Source organism: Perissodus microlepis, chromosome 3, assembly GCF_051167445.1.
Source record: "Perissodus microlepis isolate ML-2025 ecotype Zambia chromosome 3, ASM5116744v1, whole genome shotgun sequence".
NCBI classification, from domain to species: domain Eukaryota; kingdom Metazoa; phylum Chordata; class Actinopteri; order Cichliformes; family Cichlidae; genus Perissodus; species Perissodus microlepis.
In genome coordinates this window covers 45,726,174-45,749,962 of record NC_140463.1, presented here as the reverse complement: position 1 = coordinate 45,749,962, position 23,789 = coordinate 45,726,174, and the positions used below count along the sequence as shown (strand labels likewise).

The 23,789-nt window shown below is 39.1% G+C and overlaps 2 long non-coding RNA genes across 3 annotated transcripts; one reads left to right on the top strand and one right to left on the bottom strand.

Moving 5' to 3' along the window:
• Nucleotides 1–16,652: 16,652 nt before the first annotated feature.
• On the top strand, nucleotides 16,653–18,216 carry LOC146391680 (uncharacterized). 2 transcript variants are annotated; one of them, XR_014799218.1, is made up of 4 exons: nucleotides 16,653–16,906; nucleotides 17,159–17,267; nucleotides 17,373–17,494; nucleotides 17,637–18,216. It is a non-coding gene; the product is annotated as an uncharacterized LOC146391680 (long non-coding RNA). The 2 variants fall into 2 exon arrangements; XR_014799220.1 differs by having other exon boundaries at nucleotides 16,657–16,906; nucleotides 17,159–17,197.
• A 3,600-nt stretch (nucleotides 18,217–21,816) lies between these two features.
• On the bottom strand, nucleotides 21,817–23,412 carry LOC146391679 (uncharacterized). The gene is made up of 3 exons (XR_014799217.1): nucleotides 23,229–23,412; nucleotides 22,346–22,503; nucleotides 21,817–21,918 (listed from the first exon to the last, which is right to left on the bottom strand). It is a non-coding gene; the product is annotated as an uncharacterized LOC146391679 (long non-coding RNA).
• Between the last annotated feature and the right edge of the window lie 377 nt (nucleotides 23,413–23,789).

The following is a 23,789-nucleotide window of genomic DNA, read 5'->3' as shown; positions in this document are numbered from 1 at the left end:
CAAAATGAAAACCTATACTTTGTGTCGGGCGAGAACTCCATTCAAATGCATGTAATAGCGAGAAACGCACTGTCTTGGCGAAAGAAAGCGTTTTTGTACAACTTCATAAACATAGCTATAACTTTTGATAGAAGACTCAGATATACGTATTTCCAGCTTTGCCTTATAGAATTCAGCATCTCCGTGCTGGGGAAATAGGTTTTGCAGCTGTTTGAGCTAAGATTTTCAAGTTATTCACAAAATGAAAACCTATACTTTGTGTCGGGGAAGAACTCCATTCAAATGCATGTAATAGCGAGAAACGCACTGTCTTGGCGAAAGAAAGCGTTTTTGTACAACTTCATGAAGTTAGCTGTAACTTTTGATAGAAGACTCAGATATACGTATTTCCAGCTTTGCCTTATAGAATTCAGCATCTCCGTGCTGGGGAAATAGGTTTTGCAGCTGTTTGAGCTAAGATTTTCAAGTTATTCACAAAATGAAAACCTATACTTTTTTTCGTGCGAGAACTCCATTCAAATGCATGTAAAAGCGAGAAACGCACTGTCTTGGCGAAAGAAAGCGTTTTTGTACAACTTCATAAACATAGCTATAACTTTTGATAGAAGACTCAGACACACGTAAATATGGCTTTGCCTTATAGAATTCAGCATCTCCGTGCTGGGGAAATAGGTTTTGCAGCTGTTTGAGCTAAGATTTTCAAGTTATTCACAAAATGAAAACCTATACTTTGTGTCGGGCGAGAACTCCATTCAAATGCATGTAAAAGCGAGAAACGCACTGTCTTGGCGAAAGAAAGCGTTTTTGTACAACTTCATAAACATAGCTATAACTTTTGATAGAAGACTCAGATATACGTATTTACAGCTTTGCCTTATAGGATTCAGCATCTCCGTGCTGGGGAAATAGGTTTTGCAGCTGTTTGAGCTAAGATTTTCAAGTTATTCACAAAATGAAAACCTATACTTTGTGTCGGGCGAGAACTCCATTCAAATGCATGTAATAGCGAGAAACGCACTGTCTTGGCGAAAGAAAGCGTTTTTGTACAACTTCATGAAGTTAGCTGTAACTTTTGATAGAAGACTCAGATATACGTATTTCCAGCTTTGCCTTATAGAATTCAGCATCTCCGTGCTGGGGAAATAGGTTTTGCAGCTGTTTGAGCTAAGATTTTCAAGTTATTCACAAAATGAAAACCTATACTTTTTTTCGTGCGAGAACTCCATTCAAATGCATGTAATAGTCAGAAACGCACTGTCTTGGCGAAAGAAACCCTTTTTGTACAACTTCATGAAGTTAGCTGTAACTTTTGATAGAAGACTCAGATATACGTATTTACAGCTTCGCCTTATAGAATTCAGCATCTCCGTGCTGGGGAAATAGGTTTTGCAGCTGTTTGAGCTAAGATTTTCAAGTTATTCACAAAATGAAAACCTATACTTTGTGTCGGGCGAGAACTCCATTCAAATGCATGTAAAAGCGAGAAACGCACTGTCTTGGCGAAAGAAAGCGTTTTTGTACAACTTCATAAACATAGCTATAACTTTTGATAGAAGACTCAGATATACGTATTTCCAGCTTTGCCTTATAGAATTCAGCATCTCCGTGCTGGGGAATTAGGTTTTGCAGCTGTTTGATCTAAGATTTTCAAGTTATTCACAAAATGAAAACCTATACTTTGTGTCGGGCGAGAACTCCATTCAAATGCATGTAATAGCGAGAAACGCACTGTCTTGGCGAAAGAAAGCGTTTTTGTACAACTTCATGAAGTTAGCTGTAACTTTTGATAGAAGACTCAGATATACGTATTTCCAGCTTTGCCTTATAGAATTCAGCATCTCCGTGCTGGAGAAATAGGTTTTGCAGCTGTTTGAGCTAAGATTTTCAAGTTATTCACAAAATGAAAACCTATACTTTTTTTCGTGCGAGAACTCCATTCAAATGCATGTAATAGTCAGAAACGCACTGTCTTGGCGAAAGAAACCCTTTTTGTACAACTTCATGAAGTTAGCTGTAACTTTTGATAGAAGACTCAGACACACGTAAATATGGCTTTGCCTTATAGAATTCAGCATATCCGTGCTGGGGAAATAGGTTTTGCAGCTGTTTGAGCTAAGATTTTCAAGTTATTCACAAAATGAAAACCTATACTTTTTTTCGTGCGAGAACTCCATTCAAATGCATGTAATAGTCAGAAACGCACTGTCTTGGCGAAAGAAACCCTTTTTGTACAACTTCATGAAGTTAGCTGTAACTTTTGATAGAAGACTCAGACACACGTAAATATGGCTTTGCCTTATAGAATTCAGCATATCCGTGCTGGGGAAATAGGTTTTGCAGCTGTTTGAGCTAAGATTTTCAAGTTATTCACAAAATGAAAACCTATACTTTGTGTCGGGCGAGAACTCCATTCAAATGCATGTAAAAGCGAGAAACGCACTGTCTTGGCGAAAGAAAGCGTTTTTGTACAACTTCATAAACATAGCTATAACTTTTGATAGAAGACTCAGATATACGTATTTACAGCTTTGCCTTATAGAATTCAGCATCTCCGTGCTGGGGAAATAGGTTTTGCAGCTGTTTGAGCTAAGATTTTCAAGTTATTCACAAAATGAAAACCTATACTTTTTTTCGTGCGAGAACTCCATTCAAATGCATGTAATAGTCAGAAACGCACTGTCTTGGCGAAAGAAACCCTTTTTGTACAACTTCATGAAGTTAGCTGTAACTTTTGATAGAAGACTCAGACACACGTAAATATGGCTTTGCCTTATAGAATTCAGCATATCCGTGCTGGGGAAATAGGTTTTGCAGCTGTTTGAGCTAAGATTTTCAAGTTATTCACAAAATGAAAACCTATACTTTGTGTCGGGCGAGAACTCCATTCAAATGCATGTAATAGCGAGAAACGCACTGTCTTGGCGAAAGAAAGCGTTTTTGTACAACTTCATGAAGTTAGCTGTAACTTTTGATAGAAGACTCAGATATACGTATTTCCAGCTTTGCCTTATAGAATTCAGCATCTCCGTGCTGGGGAAATAGGTTTTGCAGCTGTTTGAGCTAAGATTTTCAAGTTATTCACAAGATGAAAACCTATACTTCTTTTCGTGCGAGAACTCCATTCAAATGCATGTAATAGCGAGAAACGCACTGTCTTGGCGAAAGAAAGCGTTTTTGTACAACTTCATGAAGTTAGCTGTAACTTTTGATAGAAGACTCAGATATACGTATTTCCAGCTTTGCCTTATAGAATTCAGCATCTCCGTGCTGGGGAAATAGGTTTTGCAGCTGTTTGAGCTAAGATTTTCAAGCTATTCACAAAATGAAAACCTATACTTTGTGTCGGGCGAGAACTCCATTCAAATGCATGTAAAAGCGAGAAACGCACTGTCTTGGCGAAAGAAAGCGTTTTTGTACAACTTCATAAACATAGCTATAACTTTTGATAGAAGACTCAGATATACGTTTTTCCAGCTTTGCCTTATAGAATTCAGCATCTCCGTGCTGGGGAAATAGGTTTTGCAGCTGTTTGAGCTAAGATTTTCAAGTTATTCACAAAATGAAAACCTATACTTTGTGTCGGGCGAGAACTCCATTCAAATGCATGTAATAGTCAGAAACGCACTGTCTTGGCGAAAGAAAGCGTTTTTGTACAACGTCATAAACATAGCTCTAACTTTTGATAGAAGACTCAGATATACGTATTTACAGCTTTGCCTTATAGAATTCAGCATCTCCGTGCTGGGGAAATAGGTTTTGCAGCTGTTTGAGCTAAGATTTTTAAGTTATTCACAAAATGAAAACCTACACTTTGTGTCGGGCGAGAACTCCATTCAAATGCATGTAAAAGCGAGAAACGCACTGTCTTGGCGAAAGAAAGCGTTTTTGTACAACTTCATAAACATAGCTATAACTTTTGATAGAAGACTCAGATATACGTATTTACAGCTTTGCCTTATAGAATTCAGCATCTCCGTGCTGGGGAAATAGGTTTTGCAGCTGTTTGAGCTAAGATTTTCAAGTTATTCACAAAATGAAAACCTATACTTTGTGTCGGGCGAGAACTCCATTCAAATGCATGTAAAAGCGAGAAACGCACTGTCTTGGCGAAAGAAAGCGTTTTTGTACAACTTCATGAAGTTAGCTGTAACTTTTGATAGAAGACTCAGACACACATGAATATGGCTTTGCCTTATAGAATTCAGCATCTCTGTGCTCGGGAAATAGGTTTTGCAGCTGTTTGAGCTAAGATTTTCAAGTTATTCACAAGATGAAAACCTATACTTCTTTTCGTGCGAGAACTCCATTCAAATGCATGTAATAGCGAGAAACGCACTGTCTTGGCGAAAGAAAGCGTTTTTGTACAACGTCATAAACATAGCTCTAACTTTTGATAGAAGACTCAGATATACGTATTTACAGCTTTGCCTTATAGAATTCAGCATCTCCGTGCTGGGGAAATAGGTTTTGCAGCTGTTTGAGCTAAGATTTTCAAGTTATTCACAAAATGAAAACCTATACTTTGTGTCGGGCGAGAACTCCATTCAAATGCATGTAATAGCGAGAAACGCACTGTCTTGGCGAAAGAAAGCGTTTTTGTACAACTTCATAAACATAGCTATAACTTTTGATAGAAGACTCAGATATACGTATTTACAGCTTTGCCTTATAGGATTCAGCATCTCCGTGCTGGGGAAATAGGTTTTGCAGCTGTTTGAGCTAAGATTTTCAAGTTATTCACAAAATCAAAACCTATACTTCTTTTCGTGCGAGAACTCCATTCAAATGCATGTAATAGCGAGAAACGCACTGTCTTGGCGAAAGAAAGCGTTTTTGTACAACATCATGAAGTTAGCTGTAACTTTTGATAGAAGACTCAGATATACGTATTTACAGCTTTGCCTTATAGAATTCAGCATCTCCGTGCTGGGGAAATAGGTTTTGCAGCTGTTTGAGCTAAGATTTTCAAGTTATTCACAAAATGAAAACCTATACTTTGTGTCGGGCGAGAACTCCATTCAAATGCATGTAAAAGCGAGAAACGCACTGTCTTGGCGAAAGAAAGCGTTTTTGTACAACTTCATAAACATAGCTCTAACTTTTGATAGAAGACTGAGATATACGTATTTACAGCTTTGCCTTATAGAATTCAGCATCTCCGTGCTGGGGAAATAGGTTTTGCAGCTGTTTGAGCTAAGATTTTCAAGTTATTCACAAAATGAAAACCTATACTTTGTGTCGGGCGAGAACTCCATTCAAATGCATGTAATAGCGAGAAACGCACTGTCTTGGCGAAAGAAAGCGTTTTTGTACAACTTCATGAAGTTAGCTGTAACTTTTGATAGAAGACTCAGACACACATAAATATGGCTTTGCCTTATAGAATTCAGCATCTCTGTGCTCGGGAAATAGGTTTTGCAGCTGTTTGAGCTAAGATTTTCAAGTTATTCACAAGATGAAAACCTATACTTCTTTTCGGGCGAGAACTCCATTCAAATGCATGTAATAGCGAGAAACGCACTGTCTTGGCGAAAGAAAGCGTTTTTGTACAACTTCATGAAGTTAGCTGTAACTTTTGATAGAAGACTCAGACACACGTAAATATGTCTTTGCCTTATAGAATTCAGCATATCCGTGCTGGGGAAATAGGTTTTGCAGCTGTTTGAGCTAAGATTTTCAAGTTATTCACAAAATGAAAACCTATACTTTGTGTCGGGCGAGAACTCCATTCAAATGCATGTAAAAGCGAGAAACGCACTGTCTTGGCGAAAGAAAGCGTTTTTGTACAACTTCATAAACATAGCTCTAACTTTTGATAGAAGACTCAGATATACGTATTTACAGCTTTGCCTTATAGAATTCAGCATCTCCGTGCTGGGGAAATAGGTTTTGCAGCTGTTTGAGCTAAGATTTTCAAGTTATTCACAAAATGAAAACCTATACTTTGTGTCGGGCGAGAACTCCATTCAAATGCATGTAATAGCGAGAAACGCACTGTCTTGGCGAAAGAAAGCGTTTTTGTACAACTTCATGAAGTTAGCTGTAACTTTTGATAGAAGACTCAGACACACGTAAATATGGCTTTGCCTTATAGAATTCAGCATATCCGTGCTGGGGAAATAGGTTTTGCAGCTGTTGGAGCTAAGATTTTCAAGTTATTCACAAGATGAAAACCTATACTTTGTTTCGTGCGAGAACTCCATTCAAATGCATGTAATAGCGAGAAACGCACTGTCTTGGCGAAAGAAAGCGTTTTTGTACAACTTCATAAACATAGCTATAACTTTTGATAGAAGACTCAGATATACGTATTTCCAGCTTTGCCTTATAGAATTCAGCATCTCCGTGCTGGGGAAATAGGTTTTGCAGCTGTTTGAGCTAAGATTTTCAAGTTATTCACAAAATGAAAACCTATACTTTGTGTCGGGCGAGAACTCCATTCAAATGCATGTAATAGCGAGAAACGCACTGTCTTGGCGAAAGAAAGCGTTGTTGTACAACTTCATAAACATAGCTCTAACTTTTGATAGAAGACTCAGATATACGTATTTACAGCTTTGCCTTATAGGATTCAGCATCTCCGTGCTGGGGAAATAGGTTTTGCAGCTGTTTGAGCTAAGATTTTCAAGTTATTCACAAGATGAAAACCTATACTTCTTTTCGTGCGAGAACTCCATTCAAATGCATGTAATAGCGAGAAACGCACTGTCTTGGCGAAAGAAACCCTTTTTGTACAACTTCATGAAGTTAGCTGTAACTTTTGATAGAAGACTCAGACACAAATAAATATGGCTTTGCCTTATAGAATTCAGCATCTCCGTGCTGGGGAAATAGGTTTTGCAGCTGTTTGAGCTAAGATTTTCAAGTTATTCACAAAATGAAAACCTATACTTTTTTTCGTGCGAGAACTCCATTCAAATGCATGTATCAGTGAGAAACGCACTGTCTTGGCGAAAGAAAGCCTTTTTGTACAACATCATGAAGTTAGCTGTAACTTTTGATAGAAGACTCAGATACACATAAATATTGCTTTGCCTTATAGAATTCAGCATCTCCGTGCTGGGGAAATAGGTTTTGCAGCTGTTTGAGCTAAGATTTTTAAGTTATTCACAAAATGAAAACCTATACTTTGTGTCGGGCGAGAACTCCATTCAAATGCATGTAAAAGCGAGAAACGCACTGTCTTGGCGAAAGAAAGCGTTTTTGTACAACTTCATAAACATAGCTCTAACTTTTGATAGAAGACTCAGATATACGTATTTACAGCTTTGCCTTATAGAATTCAGCATCTCCGTGCTGGGGAAATAGGTTTTGCAGCTGTTTGAGCTAAGATTTTTAAGTTATTCACAAAATGAAAACCTATACTTTGTGTCGGGCGAGAACTCCATTCAAATGCATGTAAAAGCGAGAAACGCACTGTCTTGGCGAAAGAAAGCGTTTTTGTACAACTTCATAAACATAGCTCTAACTTTTGATAGAAGACTCAGATATACGTATTTACAGCTTTGCCTTATAGAATTCAGCATCTCCGTGCTGGGGAAATAGGTTTTGCAGCTGTTTGAGCTAAGATTTTCAAGTTATTCACAAAATGAAAACCTATACTTTGTGTCGGGCGAGAACTCCATTCAAATGCATGTAATAGCGAGAAACGCACTGTCTTGAAGAAAGAAAGCGTTTTTCTACAACTTCATAAACATAGCTATAACTTTTGATAGAAGACTCAGATATACGTATTTCCAGCTTTGCCTTATAGAATTCAGCATCTCCGTGCTGGGGAAATAGGTTTTGCAGCTGTTTGAGCTAAGATTTTCAAGTTATTCACAAAATGAAAACCTATACTTTGTGTCGGGCGAGAATTCCATTCAAATGCATGTAATAGCGAGAAACGCACTGTCTTGGCGAAAGAAACCCTTTTTGTACAACATCATGAAGTTAGCTGTAACCTTTGATCGAAGACTCAGACACACATAAATATGGCTTTGCCTTATAGAATTCAGCATCTCCGTGCTGGGGAAATAGGTTTTGCAGCTGTTTGAGCTAAGATTTTCAAGTTATTCACAAAATGAAAACCTATACTTTGTGTCGGGCGAGAACTCCATTCAAATGCATGTAATAGCGAGAAACGCACTGTCTTGGCGAAAGAAAGCGTTTTTGTACAACTTCATAAACATAGCTCTAACTTTTGATAGAAGACTCAGATATACGTATTTCCAGCTTTGCCTTATAGAATTCAGCATCTCCGTGCTGGGGAAATAGGTTTTGCAGCTGTTTGAGCTAAGATTTTCAAGTTATTCACAAAATGAAAACCTATACTTTGTGTCGGGCGAGAACTCCATTCAAATGCATGTAATAGCGAGAAACGCACTGTCTTTGCGAAATAAAGCGTTTCTCATCAACTTCATGAAGACAGCTCTAACTTTTGATAGAAGACTCACACACACATATTTATGGCTTTGTCTTATAGACTTCAATATCCCCGTGCTGGGCAAACAGGTTTTAAAGGTGTGAGCTAAGATTTTCAACTTATTCACATAATGAAAACTCGAAAATCTTAGCTCAAACAGCTTTAAAACCTGTTTGCTCAACACGGGGATATAGAATTCTATAAGATAAAGCCATAAATACGTATATCTGAGCCTTCTATCAAAAGTTACATGTAACTTCATGAAGTTGTACAAAAACACTTTATTTCGCCGACACAGTACGTTTCTGACTATTACATGCATTTGAGTGGAGTTCTCGCACGAAACAAAGTAAAGGTTTTCATTTTGTGAATAACTCGAAAATCTTAGCTCAAACAGCTTTAAAACTTGTCTGCTCAACACGGGGATATTGAATTCCATGAGATAAAACCATAAATACGTATATCTGAGCCTTCTATCAAAAGTTACATGTAACTTCATGAAGTTGTACAAAAACACTTTATTTCGCCAAGACAGTGCGTTTCTGACTATTACATGCATTTGAATGGAGATCTCGCCAGAAAACAAAGTATAGGTTTACATCTTGTGAATAACTCGAAAATCTTAGCTCAAACAGCTTTAAAACCTGTTTGCTCAACACGGGGATATAGAATTCTATAAGTTAAAGCCATAAATACGTATATCTGAGCCTTCTATCAAAAGTTACATGTAACTTCATGAAGTTGTACAAAAACACTTTATTTCGCCGACACAGTACGTTTCTGACTATTACATGCATTTGAGTGGAGTTCTCGCACGAAACAAAGTAAAGGTTTTCATTTTGTGAATAACTCGAAAATCTTAGCTCAAACAGGTTTAAAACTTGTCTGCTCAACACGGGGATATTGAATTCCATGAGATAAAACCATAAATATGTGTGTCTGAGCCTTCTATCAAAAGTTACATGTAACTTCATGAAGTCGTACAAAAACACTTTATTTCGCCGACACAGTACGTTTCTGACTATTACATGCATTTGAGTGGAGTTCTCGCACGAAACAAAGTAAAGGTTTTCATTTTGTGAATAACTCGAAAATCTTAGCTCAAACAGGTTTAAAACTTGTCTGCTCAACACGGGGATATTGAATTCCATGAGATAAAACCATAAATACGTATATCTGAGCCTTCTATCAAAAGTTACATGTAACTTCATGAAGTTGTACAAAAACACTTTATTTCACCAAGACAGTGCGTTTCTGACTATTACATGCATTTGAATGGAGATCTCGCCAGAAAACAAAGTATAGGTTTACATCTTGTGAATAACTCGAAAATCTTAGCTCAAACAGCTTTAAAACCTGTTTGCTCAACACGGGGATATAGAATTCTATAAGTTAAAGCCATAAATACGTATATCTGAGCCTTCTATCAAAAGTTACATGTAACTTCATGAAGTTGTACAAAAACACTTTATTTCGCCGACACAGTACGTTTCTGACTATTACATGCATTTGAGTGGAGTTCTCGCACGAAACAAAGTAAAGGTTTTCATTTTGTGAATAACTCGAAAATCTTAGCTCAAACAGCTTTAAAACCTGTCTGCTCAACACGGGGATATAGAATTCTATAAGATAAAGCCATAAATACGTATATCTGAGCCTTCTATCAAAAGTTACATGTAACTTCATGAAGTTGTACAAAAACACTTTATTTCGCCGAGACAGTGCGTTTCTGACTATTACATGCATTTGAATGGAGTTCTCGCACGAAACAAAGTATAGGTTTTCATTATGTAAATAACTCGAAAATCTTAGCTCAAACAGCTTTAAAACCTGTTTGGTCAACACGGGGATATTGAAGTATATAAGATAAAGCCATAAATATGTGTGTCTGAGTCTTCTATCAAAAGTTACAGCTATTTATATGAAGACAGCTGTCTTGGCGAAATAAAGCGTTTTTGTACAACTTCATAAACATAGCTGTAACTTTTGATAGAAGACTCAGACACACATAAATATGGCTTTGCCTTATAGAATTCAGCATCTCTGTGCTGGGGAAATAGGTTTTGCAGCTCTGTGAGCTAAGATTTTCAAGTTATTCACAACATGAAAACCTATACTTTGCGTCTGGCGAGAACTCCATTCAAATGCATGTAATAGCGAGAAACGCACTAACGTAGTGAAATAAAGCGTTTTTTCATAAACTTCATAGATTCTTCTTGCCTGTGGGCGTCAAACTATACCCCCCCCCTCCTTTCTGTAGCTATCAAAACTATCATAGTCTAAAACTATCATCTCATATCAAAACTATCATAATCACATTATCTGACTTTATCAGTTATAACAATGAGAAACGGTAAACAATTTGGCAAATAAATGACTTATAATTGTGCTTACCTGGTCCAGATGATCCACAGCCCCTTTGGATTTGTTATAATCCAGAATGATGTGGGGCTTTCTCTTCCCAGAGTCCTGGACTTGTAGCTCACGGTGCCTGGTGCCCAATAAGACATAAAACATTTTTTCTTTGCTTGGGGATGCAGGAAACCACAGCCTTATCCCCCCTGTAGCGACCTGGACGGGAGAGACGATCATCGAATCTTGCTGCCCGATTAATTTGGTCAAATCTTTTTTTTGACATGGTAGCAGGAAACAGAAGAGCCCTGTCTCCCCATCCCACAGGCTTGTTGTCGTTTCATGTTGAGACCTGTACAGGCCAGCCAGCATCACAAGCCCCATGTAAGCCTGCAACTCCTCCTCATCTATGTCCTTCCAGTCTTTTACTGACCTGTTGCCCTGCAGGTTGGTGAAATGCAGGATTAGCTGCATAATGTCCTCTGCAAAAAAAAAGATGGAAAGTGCTCACAGGGCTGCTGATCCTACGAATTGCATAATGGGTTGGTCCTGGGGTTAAAATGGGAGGAGGAAAAAATGGCAGGACCTCTTCATGTGTGGGTTGCCACATGATTTCTCCATTTTTAGATCTCCACTGGCCATCCTCCAGTCTTGTCTCTTCCTCCTGCTCTTCTTCCTCCTCCTCCTCCTCACATGAGCTGCAAAGCTCCTCGGTGCCTGGCAAAAATTCTTCTTCGCTGTCAGAAGTATCTCCACTGCTTGTGGTATCGTTTTCACTTTCTGAAGAGTGCAAAACTGCAGCAACAGCCTCCTCTAAACTGAGTGCACGCTTCATTGTGTCTGTGCAGAAATGACCACTCAGACCAGGCTGCAAAGTATTCTCATAGACTTCAAAGGTGCACCTGAATAAACATGCTATACCATACAGCCAATAAGAGAGAGGAGGCTCACTCTTGATCAGGAAAAAACATAAACGCACCACCTTTGGCCTTTGATCTCTCTCCCTCTCTCTCTCTCTCTCTCACACACACACACACACACACACACACACACACACACACACACACACACATGCACATACATACACACACAATACCATTTTATGGTGGTTAGCTGTTTTATTGTCATGCATTTTACAAGGTAAGATAACCATGTCCTGCATTCAAAACCACTGAAAATGTCTATGGTGGTGCTGTGCCTAATATTGTGCTCATTTGATCCAAAACCTATGTAAACAACTACCTGAGAAACAGCAGATACAGCAGATATATTAATTATAGGCTATTACTTTTGTATCGTTTATTGCATTTATGGAGGGAGTGGTGTATGCTGGGTAATGGCACAGCTAGCGACTGGGTGACTTTATTCACCCACTTCGGCTGTTATCAGTCCATACAATGGGCGTTATTAGCACAAACCAGTCCCATAGATATGGACCATCTCCTGCTAGATTGTTCAGAAGGTTGTTATCATCCATCCAGATGGAGGATCACTAACAGGAGCGTGGGAAGACTCCAGAATCCACTCTGGCTGGAATCCGGTGGATACAGCAGTGTTTACAGGTAAGACCATTTAAACGGACAGCATTTAAAAGTCAGCGAGTGTCAATAATGTTAATGTGGTTATGTTAGTAATACACCGAGTGCTAATATAACAGCTTTAAGATGCATTTGTAGATATTATTACGTGTTTTACCGTCTTTATGGTGCTAGCTTAAAGTTACGGTGTAAACGTTAGCTTATATTGTAGTAAAGCTGTTACTGTTTAAACGATGTTAGCACAGAAATATTAGCTTCTGTCATGACTGATGAAGTTACTATTTAATAAAGTTTCCAGTAAAGTGTTTAATCGCAGCCACAGATTGACAGCAAATATCTCGATTAGCTTCAGTACATCTGTAATAAATATGTGCAAGTTTCAGTGCTTCGTTTAAACTGTATGATACTTATACTGACCCAGGGTCAGTGTAAAATACAATCCTAGCTGTGTGAACAAAGCCTGGCTCCTTTAATCCTGCATGACAAACCTCAAGATGCAGGTTATTATTACTCTTTCCTGCTGGCACACCTGTCACACCTGAGAGTCAGCTAGAAACGTACAGCGACGTTGACATCATGCAAAGACTGCCAGACTCTGTAATACTGCAAATGATCAGTGACTCAAGTTAACACTAAACTTTAAACGGCACCTCTGTGTCTCTGTGTGCTGAACATTTAGGATTGAGTCGGGCTGCATCAGCTGAAGCTGTTATTTGTATATATCAGGTTTTTTTTAATTCAGGTGTGGGGAAAATACGTAAGACTGCAGTGAAGCGATGTACCAGATTAATCCCTGGCCAAAGGTATCGTACTTAAATCAGACTACTGATCCAGCCACATCAGCCTGTTGTGAGGTCTGTTTAAAGTAGACTAAAAATGAACTGCAGGTTCCTGAGAGGTGGACTGTGAGCACAGAAACACATGTTCATACATACAGCTGCAGCAAGCTTACATTAATTTTAAATAGATTTGTTACTCTGATGTCTGTCTCTGTGTTAGTCCTCTGACAGACTGGTGACCTGTCCAGGTGTGCTCTACCTATGACTACTGGGACAGGCTCTAGCCTCTGTAATAGAATTTTTCTGATATTTTCATTTAAAGTATTTAAGTGCTTATGCATATGCTTAGTTGTGACACTGTTATAGACTGTTCAGTGAAAGTTTCTAAAACTAGATGAACTTACTTCAGCGTCAGCAGTTTGAGAAAACAACTCCCTTTACAGGTGCTGATAAGGCCAAGGGCACAAAACAGCATAACCATTGATCCGTTAGGTTTCATAGCGAGACACGTGAAGTGTGGTGCGATCAGTTTGTAACTTCCTCCCTCTTCCTTGGAATGCATAAAGGAGTAGGAGCACCACTTCTGTGGCAGCGCTGACATGACTGAACTGTGATGTTTGATGTGTGCTGGCTCTCCTGTGCGCAGTAATAAATAGCTTGATCACAGCTCTTTCTGTGTTGCAGACTTTATTTAAAAAATTCCACGACACCCCCCACCCTCCCACTGTGAACCTGAATTGAATATTCAGAAGACATTTGTTTAAATAGTTCTAGAAATCTGAGTCAAGGGAGCTTGCAAAGAAAAGCGTCTGGACTTCTTTAAGTTACTTGAAGACGTTTCACCTCTCATCCGAGAAGCTTCTTCAGTTCTAAGGCCAAATGGTGGAGAGTCCCAGATATAAACCTAGTGGGAGTATCCCCCCACAGAGGGACAAAAGGACCCCCTGATGATCCTCTAATCGCCTGAGCCAAGGTGTGAAACTGGGTGTGGGTCCCAATCAGCCAGAGTTTCGGGTGTGTTCATTGTGAAACCTGGCCCCACCTTATCATGCGAATTCCTGAGGTCAGATGGCCCAGGATGTGAGTGGGCGTTAAGGCGTCTGGGAAGGGATCTCAAAACTGGATTATAGATGGCAGAGAGTTGGTGTCGTAAACCCCCGCCTCTGTTCAAAGATGGTCGCTCACAGTGGACATAGATGGCTTCTTTCACTCCTCTTTCAAACCATCTGTCCTCTCTGTCCAAAATGTGAACATTGGCATCCTCGAAAGAGTGTCCTTTATCCTTAAGATGCAGATGGACTGCTGAGTCTTGTCCTGTGGAGGTGGCTCTTCTGTGTTGTGCCATGCGCTTGTGAAGTGGCTGTTTGGTCTCTCCAATGTAGAGGTCTGGGCATTCCTCGCTGCACTGTACCGCATACACCACATTGTTAAGTCTGTGTTTTGGCGTTTTGTCTTTCGGGTGAACCAGTTTTTGTCTGAGCGTGTTGCTGGGTCTGAAATGCACCGGGATGTCATGCTTGGAGAAAACTCTCCTAAGTTTTTCTGATACACCGGCTACATAGGGGATGACAATGTTGTTGCGTCTGTCCTTCTTATCCTCCCTCGCTGGTGTCTGGTCTTCTTTTCTGTGCCTCTTTGCTGACTTTAAGAACGCCCATTTAGGATAGCCGCACGTTTTGAGTGCTTCCTTTACATGTGTGTGTTCCTTCTTTTTTCCTTCAGGCTTAGAGGGAACATGTTCTGCCCGGTGGTGTAGGGTCCTAATTACTCCAAGTTTGTGTTCCAAAGGGTGATGGGAGTCAAAGAGGAGGTCAAAAGAGTCAGCAAAGAGGCACAATGAACACACCCGAAACTCTGGCTGATTGGGACCCACACCCAGTTTCACACCTTGGCTCAGGCGATTAGAGGATCATCAGGGGGTCCTTTTGTCTCTCTGTGGGGGGATACTCCCACTAGGTTTATATCTGGGACTCTCCACCATTTGACCTTAGAACTGAAGAAGCTTCTCGGATGAGAGGTGAAACGTCTTCAAGTAAACTTAAAGAAGTCCAGACGCTTTTCTTTGCAAGCTCCTTTGACTACGATGACCTGGATGACTGAGAACCTTCACAGACCTAGAAATCTGAGCTGTTGGTGTGTCCTTGGATTGTGTGGTAATAATATTATAGCTAGCAATCTTTCTTACTGAATCTCTACTATGAGTCATGTTACCTGAGATTAATTCTATGTTTACCTGTCAGCCTGGACAAATGTGCTGTGTGAAGGAAATTAAATTAAATCAGATCTGAACTGCGTACATTTAAGGAACCTGTTCATATTTAATTGAAATATGAACCAGTGTTTTTTTTTTATTGCTGATTCCAAGATAGTCTTTGTGGAAATCGTGTTTGGCTTTTTGTTATTTTAATTCTCTTTTCTGTTTTCCAGAACAGTTCTCCACAGTCACTATCCACATGGGTCAGTGGGACCAAGAAGCACTCTGCTAATGTGTGGACTCTGACCAGCAACATCCAGCAAGACCCAGACAGCGTTTTCTATCTCCCAGCTGGAGGTTTTTGTTTGTCAGTGACTGGAGAGTCAGATTTTTGTTGAGCTTCACACTTGCAGAGGTAAGTCAGTTTGCAGAGATCCCTCCCACCCTGGCTTTTATGTGCTAGATTTCTTATCTGAAACAGTAATATTTCAGTGACTGCTGCTTATACCACAGGTTAATACACTCTACTGATCCCTGATAGGAGAATCATCAATTTTGCCAACAAAGAAGCCTGGTGGATGTTTGTTTACAGTCTGATGATGGGACATCATGCTCTGCATCTTTAAAGTTTGTCTCTTGATTATTATTCATACCCAGTAATGTGAAGTATGCTTATATCTACTATAACTGAACCAACCTGGTGCTCTTCATTTATGGAGGCTGTTGAGTCTGAATGTTGGATGTTGTGTATCTCGTGTTCTCTGGGCTTTGTTGTCCTCAGTCTTTTTGCAGGATCAGAAAGCAAAACCAGGAGGCGCGTAAATGTTTCTTCTCCATGATGTTTCTTCAAATGTTTCTTCTGGATGATGATATGACCGTGACACGGGATGCCACCTTTGGTCTTGTTATGAAGCAAAGCTCAGGAAGAAGTGTGATTAAATGGTACCCACATGTTGAGAAGGATGTACAGGGGCACCTGCAGCCAAATCCAAGCTTCAGCTTAGTTGTAGTTGCAGAACGCTATAGGACTGAGACATCTAAGGCATCAAATGTTTGATTAAACGGATGAAAAAGAGAAGTTTCTTCCCTATAATTATCACTTCTTAAAATCTGTAGCAACTTCAAGTCTTTCAGCATGCTGAGCATGCTCAGAATGTGACAATATATTTTTGTTCAATATTTAATTTCTTTCAGTTGCAATTGTTAAATGAAAAAAAATATATTCTTATAATTTAGCAAACTAATTTATCAAAAAAATATATATACATATATCTGTGTTAGTTTTAATGAATTAATTTGACACCTGTATTGAAAATACCATATTGTATTCATACAGAATCAGTATGGTATCATTGTTTGTCTGTTCACTGATTGTTGAAACTAAGAGCTACTTTGATCTGTTTAGATCTAAAGTATCCAAAGTTGAGCTCTAATGTTTCTTCACCCCTGTGTGTGTGATATGTGATTCCCACATGCTGGCAGAGCAGCAGTTTGTGCTCACAGATGGTGACGGTGTGGAGAGACGGTGGTGTTTCCTCAGAAGAACCAGCAGAGTCACAAAGGACACCAGTCCATCTCAACACCTTGACTTGCTGACTGATGTTCGTCTGCACTGCACAGAGGAAATCAACTGACCGAGGTTTGTCCAGTGACGTGTTATGAAATGTATATTTGTTTTATGCTGACAGATATGTTTTTCTTGACAGAGGCTCTGCAGAGGTTAGACAAAGCAGAGAAAATATGTGCTTTACATTTTACGTTGATTTATTGAGATATTTGTTGCCTGATGTTCAGCAGGAATGGAGAAATAGAATCAAAGGGAGATGTTTTTGATGTTTTTGTAATGATGTAAGTAAATCTTCAATATTATTTATTTGCTTGGTTATATTAGGAGTGTTTCTGAGTGAGGGGGAGAGGAGTCATCATCCAGGTAAAGTGACGTGGATCAGTGGATACACTTGTCTCCCCTTTAAAGGAGACGATCCAAGTCATCCTTAAATGTTAGTGCTTTCAAATACACAAACATTTTTAAAGGACAAAAATGAACATCCAACTTTGACTGTAATACAAAATAAATCTTTGCATGTGTGTTTTCAAACTCTCAGATGGGCAGTATATCAGTCTTGGACTGTCTAACCTGCCGGAGCAGCATTGAATGATCACCACACATGAGCATGTTCCTGCAACATTCAGCATCTGATCTGTCATCTGTGTGCTTCTGCTTTTGGTAAGTAGAGTTACCCAACTCCAGTAACTCTAAACACATGCCATCCATTTCTAACGGCCTGGTTACTTCCTGTCAGTTACTTTAGAAACCATGTGGTCACCTGACCTAACACTGTTTCTTCTTCTTCCCCTTAATGTTGAAGTGTCAAATGTCAAACAGCTGGAGAGGAAACTACACCAGTGTACTGGGACGTTTCAGTAACACGTGCCAGATGCTGTTCCTTCATGGTGACATCACCAGAGACAGTCCCGCCCACCTCAGGACCCATTGATCATGATGATTATAATGATGACAGCGAGCGGAACTAAGACTGTAAAAATCCACGACCAGAATGTTTAGATGCTTTCTAATTATTAATGAATACTGAGAGCCTCTTTCTGTGTTTTGTCTGTTTTGGGTTTTTATCTCATTTGTTACTAACAAAGTTCACCAAACTCACATAGTTTACATTCTGCATCAAGGTTTAATTTCTTAGAAATCATAGTTTTTCTCCTTTTCTCTTTTTCTCTTTTGTAATTGATGATAATTCAGTGAATATACTGCGCTGCTTCCTTTTATTGCGTCACACATTGCTTTAAGTTTTTCAGTGTCCAGTTATTTTTTACTGCTGTTTGAATTCTCTGAATGTTTGACCCTGTAGACTGTTTGATGGACTGCTTGTCTTCCTGTTTGTAACCGCCGCCTGTTTTTGACTAAAGATTTGGATTTCTGACTTTAACACAGCCTCTGCGTGTCCTCCCTTTCTGTTCTCTTCCTCTGTGAATGTGTTGCATGTGTCACAGATTCCTTTTATTAACAGCTTTCCCACAGTGAGTTGCATCAGCATTCATTCACAGCACATTTCAGAAGGATTCAGATTAATACAGTGATCTTATAGTCAGAATTATCCTGACAGAGTGCCACTGTAAATTATCTTTCATCAGGTAAATTTTAAAGTTCAGTATTTCAAAGCAGGAGTTATGAAGAATCATACTGGCATTAGGACTAATAATATGTACTTACAAAGTCAAAGTTTTTTAATTATGCTAGAATATTGGAAGACAATCAACTTTTAGTGTTTTCCGCATATTAATTATTCTGAAATAGAGACGGTGACCCTAACTGTACAGAAGCACTAAACAACTGACAATCTAACAGACATCATTGGCCTGAGCCGTCATGCACAGTGAGTCTGATCCTTTGCTGTGAGAGTATGACAAGCATGTTTCTGGTCAGTTTGGAAGAAATAATATCACAATGTTTATCTTTTTTCCAATATTCCTTCTCTTTTACAACATAAACTGTGATCAAAGCTACTTATGTTCACAGCATGTAATAATACTGACAGTCCAGAGCATTGTGGTCTGTTGAGCTAGGGTTAGGGTTAGCAATTCAGACATATGTAATCAATATTAAACGTCTCTGACGTGGGCCACTGTCCACGGTGTTGGGAAATCCATACCAGGCTGGAACGAGTCAAGGTAGGTGAGCATCCACGAGAAGACACAGCAGATGGTCCTGTCAGTAGGATTACTGACAGGACCAGGAGACTCCAGAAACCGAGCATCTTCTCTTCAGTACCATCCTCTCCTGTCACCCTCTCTGCCCGCAGCTCTTTGAGTATGGGGTAGATAAGGGCGCAGAGAAACCCTTATTACTAATTTGTATTATAATTAAATTTTCATGAAATATTCATATTCAGTATCGGTCCTTTTATATTATAACCACGTATCCACCCAGGCTCATGGTGGGGCAGGGCTCTGTCCTGGGATGCTTGAGTACAAGGTCATGTACACCTGGCCAGGTATCCAGTCTGTCAGAATTGTTTTCAATATTTGGTTCAAAAACATGAGTGACAACAAAAATCCAACTAGGATTCTTGCATATGATGAATGAAGTCTGTCTTTGACTGTATTGTCCAGCTGATCCATCAAACCCCCAGCAGGTGAACCTTATTCATGACATAACACCGCAACAATGTAAAAAATTAAACAGCAACAGTCTAAATGTAAAGTGCATTCTAAAGTCCTCTTCAATAAATTGTATGCAAAGAGTCATTCAGGTCACTACAGAACCCAGAGTCTTCATCATTAAATCTCTGGTTGCTTCATTTTTCTATCCTATATCAGATATTTTAAAGGTTAGGTTAGGTAAAGTTGCATTCTCATGGTGAGGCAAAGTGCTTTATGTGTGTGTGTGTGTGTGTGTGTGTGTGTGTGTGTGTGTGTGTGTGTGCGTGTCATGAATGTGGTGTAATCTGTTTGTGTATAACCGGTTTTATTGTGAAAGGGGTTCTGAAACAGGAAGTGGACAATAAAGGGGGGAGTTTGAGTGCTCTACAAGGTGTCGCTTGAATCCTTGCCTAAAACCACGACAATGAACGGCTATAAAAGGCCTATAATTAAAGAACAAAGCGGGGTTTGAGTTCGAGTTACGGCAGACTGTCACTACTTGTAAATGGAACGCAGCCTTCCTACGGCGGACAGCTAATAACAGGAATCGGACGCGGTCCACCCAAGTCCACAGCAACCACCATAGCAACCGCCTAGCATGACCTTAAAAACATATTCTGTCTTCATAACTATCAAAAACGTGAAATGATTTGCAAAGTGTGAAAGTGTTACAGCTGCAGAGAGCTATGGCGGTATCTTTGGAAGCTGTTTACATAGCTAATAATATACGATGTAACTATGGAGACAGTCAGTCACGTGAGCTAGCGGTGCATGTTTACTACAGTGAATAAGGTGATTGTGTGCACAGCGTCCACACGCTGCAGAGGGTAAAGACATTACTTCAATATTGTTTTATATTGATATATATTTGCCTTCTGTTGACCATCACCTCAGGTTCACCATTACAGTTTCAGAATACAGATGCACACTGTCTAATATGAACACATTCAAAACTCATGTCTCAGAAATAAGCACAGCTGTTCATGTTTGTCATTAGAGTTTTATTTGTAAGAAAATTATGAACTTCATATTGTGCATCAAATAAAATAACATTTCACAACTCTGAGTCAACAGAAACAGGTAACAGAAATGTCTCTAATGTAGACATGTACAGTGTAGTGTAAGCAGTAAAAGATTATAAAGGAAACACTAACATTTATGTGAAACTAATTGTAATAAAAAATGAGCAGGTGCTTTATAGATTTAAAAGAAAGAATCTGAAAACAACACTTTTTTGGTCTAAGTGATCAAAGTAGAAAACAGAACTGATGTTCAAGAACAAACCGTAGCTGCACTAATATTACACATCTCGATCGTTGTAGTGAACAGACATGTTGCTTTTAAAACCACATGCAGTGTGTGACCATGACTGTTCACTGAGACCATGAACGCCACTTCGCTGAAGCATTCTTCTTCTTCTTCTTCTTCTTGCCATTAAATTGGAAGCAGAAGGAGCACGAGCTGCTTTGATCTACTGAAAGGAAAAAGCAGAACATCTGAGCTGAAACCAGTCAGCTGAAATCATTAAGACAGGAACAAATATAATGCAGTGTCTCAAGTGGCTTAGCCTGTTACAACTGTTGATACAAGCTAAATACGGTTAACACACAGTGTCAGGGAATTCCAGTGTGGGAACTAGTGGCTTTACGTTTGTAGTCATTTAACTTTCATCCATTCATTCATTTAATTCAGGAGGAAGAAATGCCAGGTTGGTGCAGGCTGGTTACATGCATTTGGTCCCATGCTGTCTTTAACTAAATGACTTGGTTCATTTTATGGCTGGGCTGTATGTGGGGTTATATCATGTTATTTGGGCAGGAGTACCTGTCCCCTGTTAGACTTAGAAAGTTTCTCCATAAGTAGAGTTTCTAACTCTTCTAGCACATCTGTGGCTGACAGTTTTTTGGTGGCTCTTTTTACCCCACACTGGTTGTGAGTGTGTAAATAGCCCCACTAGTTCTTTTGGGTTGCAGTTAACTAGGGAGGAAGGGGTGGGTATGCCATGACTAGATGAATAACAATTATCTGGGATACATAAATTTCATAATGCATGCATATAGCTCTATCAATTAAACCTGGCCTGAGGGCTGCCATTTTTTACATTCAGTTATTTCTCTTAGAAATGTTGGAACTAAATAATGAATGTGTTACAGTTAAAGTGAAACACTGGTCAGTGTAAATGGCTCATTGGGACACAGAAACCTTTAAATTAAACCCTATCACCTGATATCTAGTGTCAAACAACATCAAAGCTGTAAAAGATGTTTACAGTCAGAATTTATAAAACTATGATTGTAAATAAATTCAAACAAGTGAGCTTTTCTCTTCGTGCTGAATATCAACACTGTGATTTCTTAGACTGTAAGCTTTACTTTAGCACAACCAGTTGTAGAAGCCGTCACTCCAAATGTCTTTTGATAACAAGAAAAAAATACCTTTTCAGTACACGGCCTGAAGTTCTTCTCCGACATCTTCTGCCATCAGCTTTGTCTGCTGGTTTGAAGACAATAAACCACAAAAAAGATGATTTAGTCACTTTGTCTGCGTCATGCAGCTCGAATGTGTCGTGTAACGATGTTGAATAGCTGTCGTTATCCCTCTGCTGCGTCAGTAGGATTGTACTGTACAGCATCTCATTGATATGTGAGGAATGCTAATGTAACACGATAACAGACTTACATCATTAAAATATAAAGGGCAGGAGATATTTAGATATTTTTTATATTTATATTACATTTTATAGCTGACGGATATTACTAAATAGATAGAATTTACTAAATAGCTGGATGAACATGAAAAATATGTCTATAATAACAAATGACCATGAGAGCCAGTAGAATTAATTCAACTGGACACTCGAAAGACGTCCTTAAATGCTCTTTAAGTGGCAGAACAAACGAACAAACAGTTAATTGCTTACTTGAGATGAAATCTGCTCAGCTACTTTGAAAACAGCTTCTAACTGGTTCCTCCTTTAACAGGATGACTGCTCAGGGGTAAGGCCATCATGCAATCCAGCAACCTTTATGGTTCTGCTTTGATTCACCAGGAACTATTAGGGAAACCTTCCAGCGCCTCCTGTGAAAGACACAGGGATAAACACAAACATTTATTAACATGTTCCACAGTGTTCCAGTTTGATTTTCTCATCCTGTGGACAACAACATACAGGGATGCAGGTTTATTGTTAACTTTTGTAAGGTTTATTTAGTGAACATATCCAGCTGCAGCTCCACTGTGATCCTGAACTGGATAAGCACTTAAGAAAATGTGTCAATAAATGGACATACATCAACTTACTATATTTATCCAAACAGATGGGACCAATAATGCTTCACTGAGTTAGAGACTTTAAAAGACTCTTCTATGTAAGAATGTCTCGTGCTGATATACCTGCAAACTTGACAACAAAGGTTTTTCTGACTGCATGTAGCTGTCCTCTATGTCAGCTAGCACATTTACATTTATGTCACACTTATTTCTGCTTTCCCATTTTATAATTATTACTTACATTTTGATTAGATACCTTGAGTTTGTAAATGATCAGATTACATAATTGGAATACAATGTATCCAGTTCAGGATTGTGGGAGGATGAAGCCTATCCCAGCTGATACAGGACAAAGACAGGCTGCCAGTTTATTGCAGGGCTAACACAATATGTGTAACAGAAAATCCACTTAAATGTTTGATATTTCTTATAATGATCATAATTATGACTATTATTTAAAGGTTTCTTCATAAATACATTTTGATTTTTTTATAACCCCTAAAATATAAACCTGAGCTGTTTCAGATTCTGACCTCTGACCTCAGTGACCTGGCTGTGTCCTCACTGCAGCTCCCTCTTGGAAGTACGTCTGCTTCTTGTCTTCCCCCAGTGTTGACCGCCTGCCCTTGATATCACGTACTGTACCTGAGGAACAAAAAAGGACAAACACTTGCCTTCATTTAAGAAGTAGATTCATACAGAGATAATCTATGGAAACACACTACTTCACCCTTTTAGGAGGAATCAGTTCCTGTGAAACATTTCTGTAAATGAACATCATGTGGAGAATGAATGAAATGAGTCCTTCAGGTGACTCAGCAGTCCCACACTGACAAATGAAATCTAGTTAAACTATTAAGCATATTTGCTCTTCTGAAATCTGTGTTAAACAACAACAAACATAAATTAGTAACAAAAACTACAGCTGAGTATAGGCTTTACAAACCACCAGCAGCCATAATGCTAAATTTTAATCTTCAAATGTTTCTGAGCCGTCTTCAACCTGCTTTTAACACATTAAAGTCCCACAGTCAATGCAGCCTGACTCAATCCTAGATGTTCAGCACACAGAGACACAGAGGTACTGTTTAAAG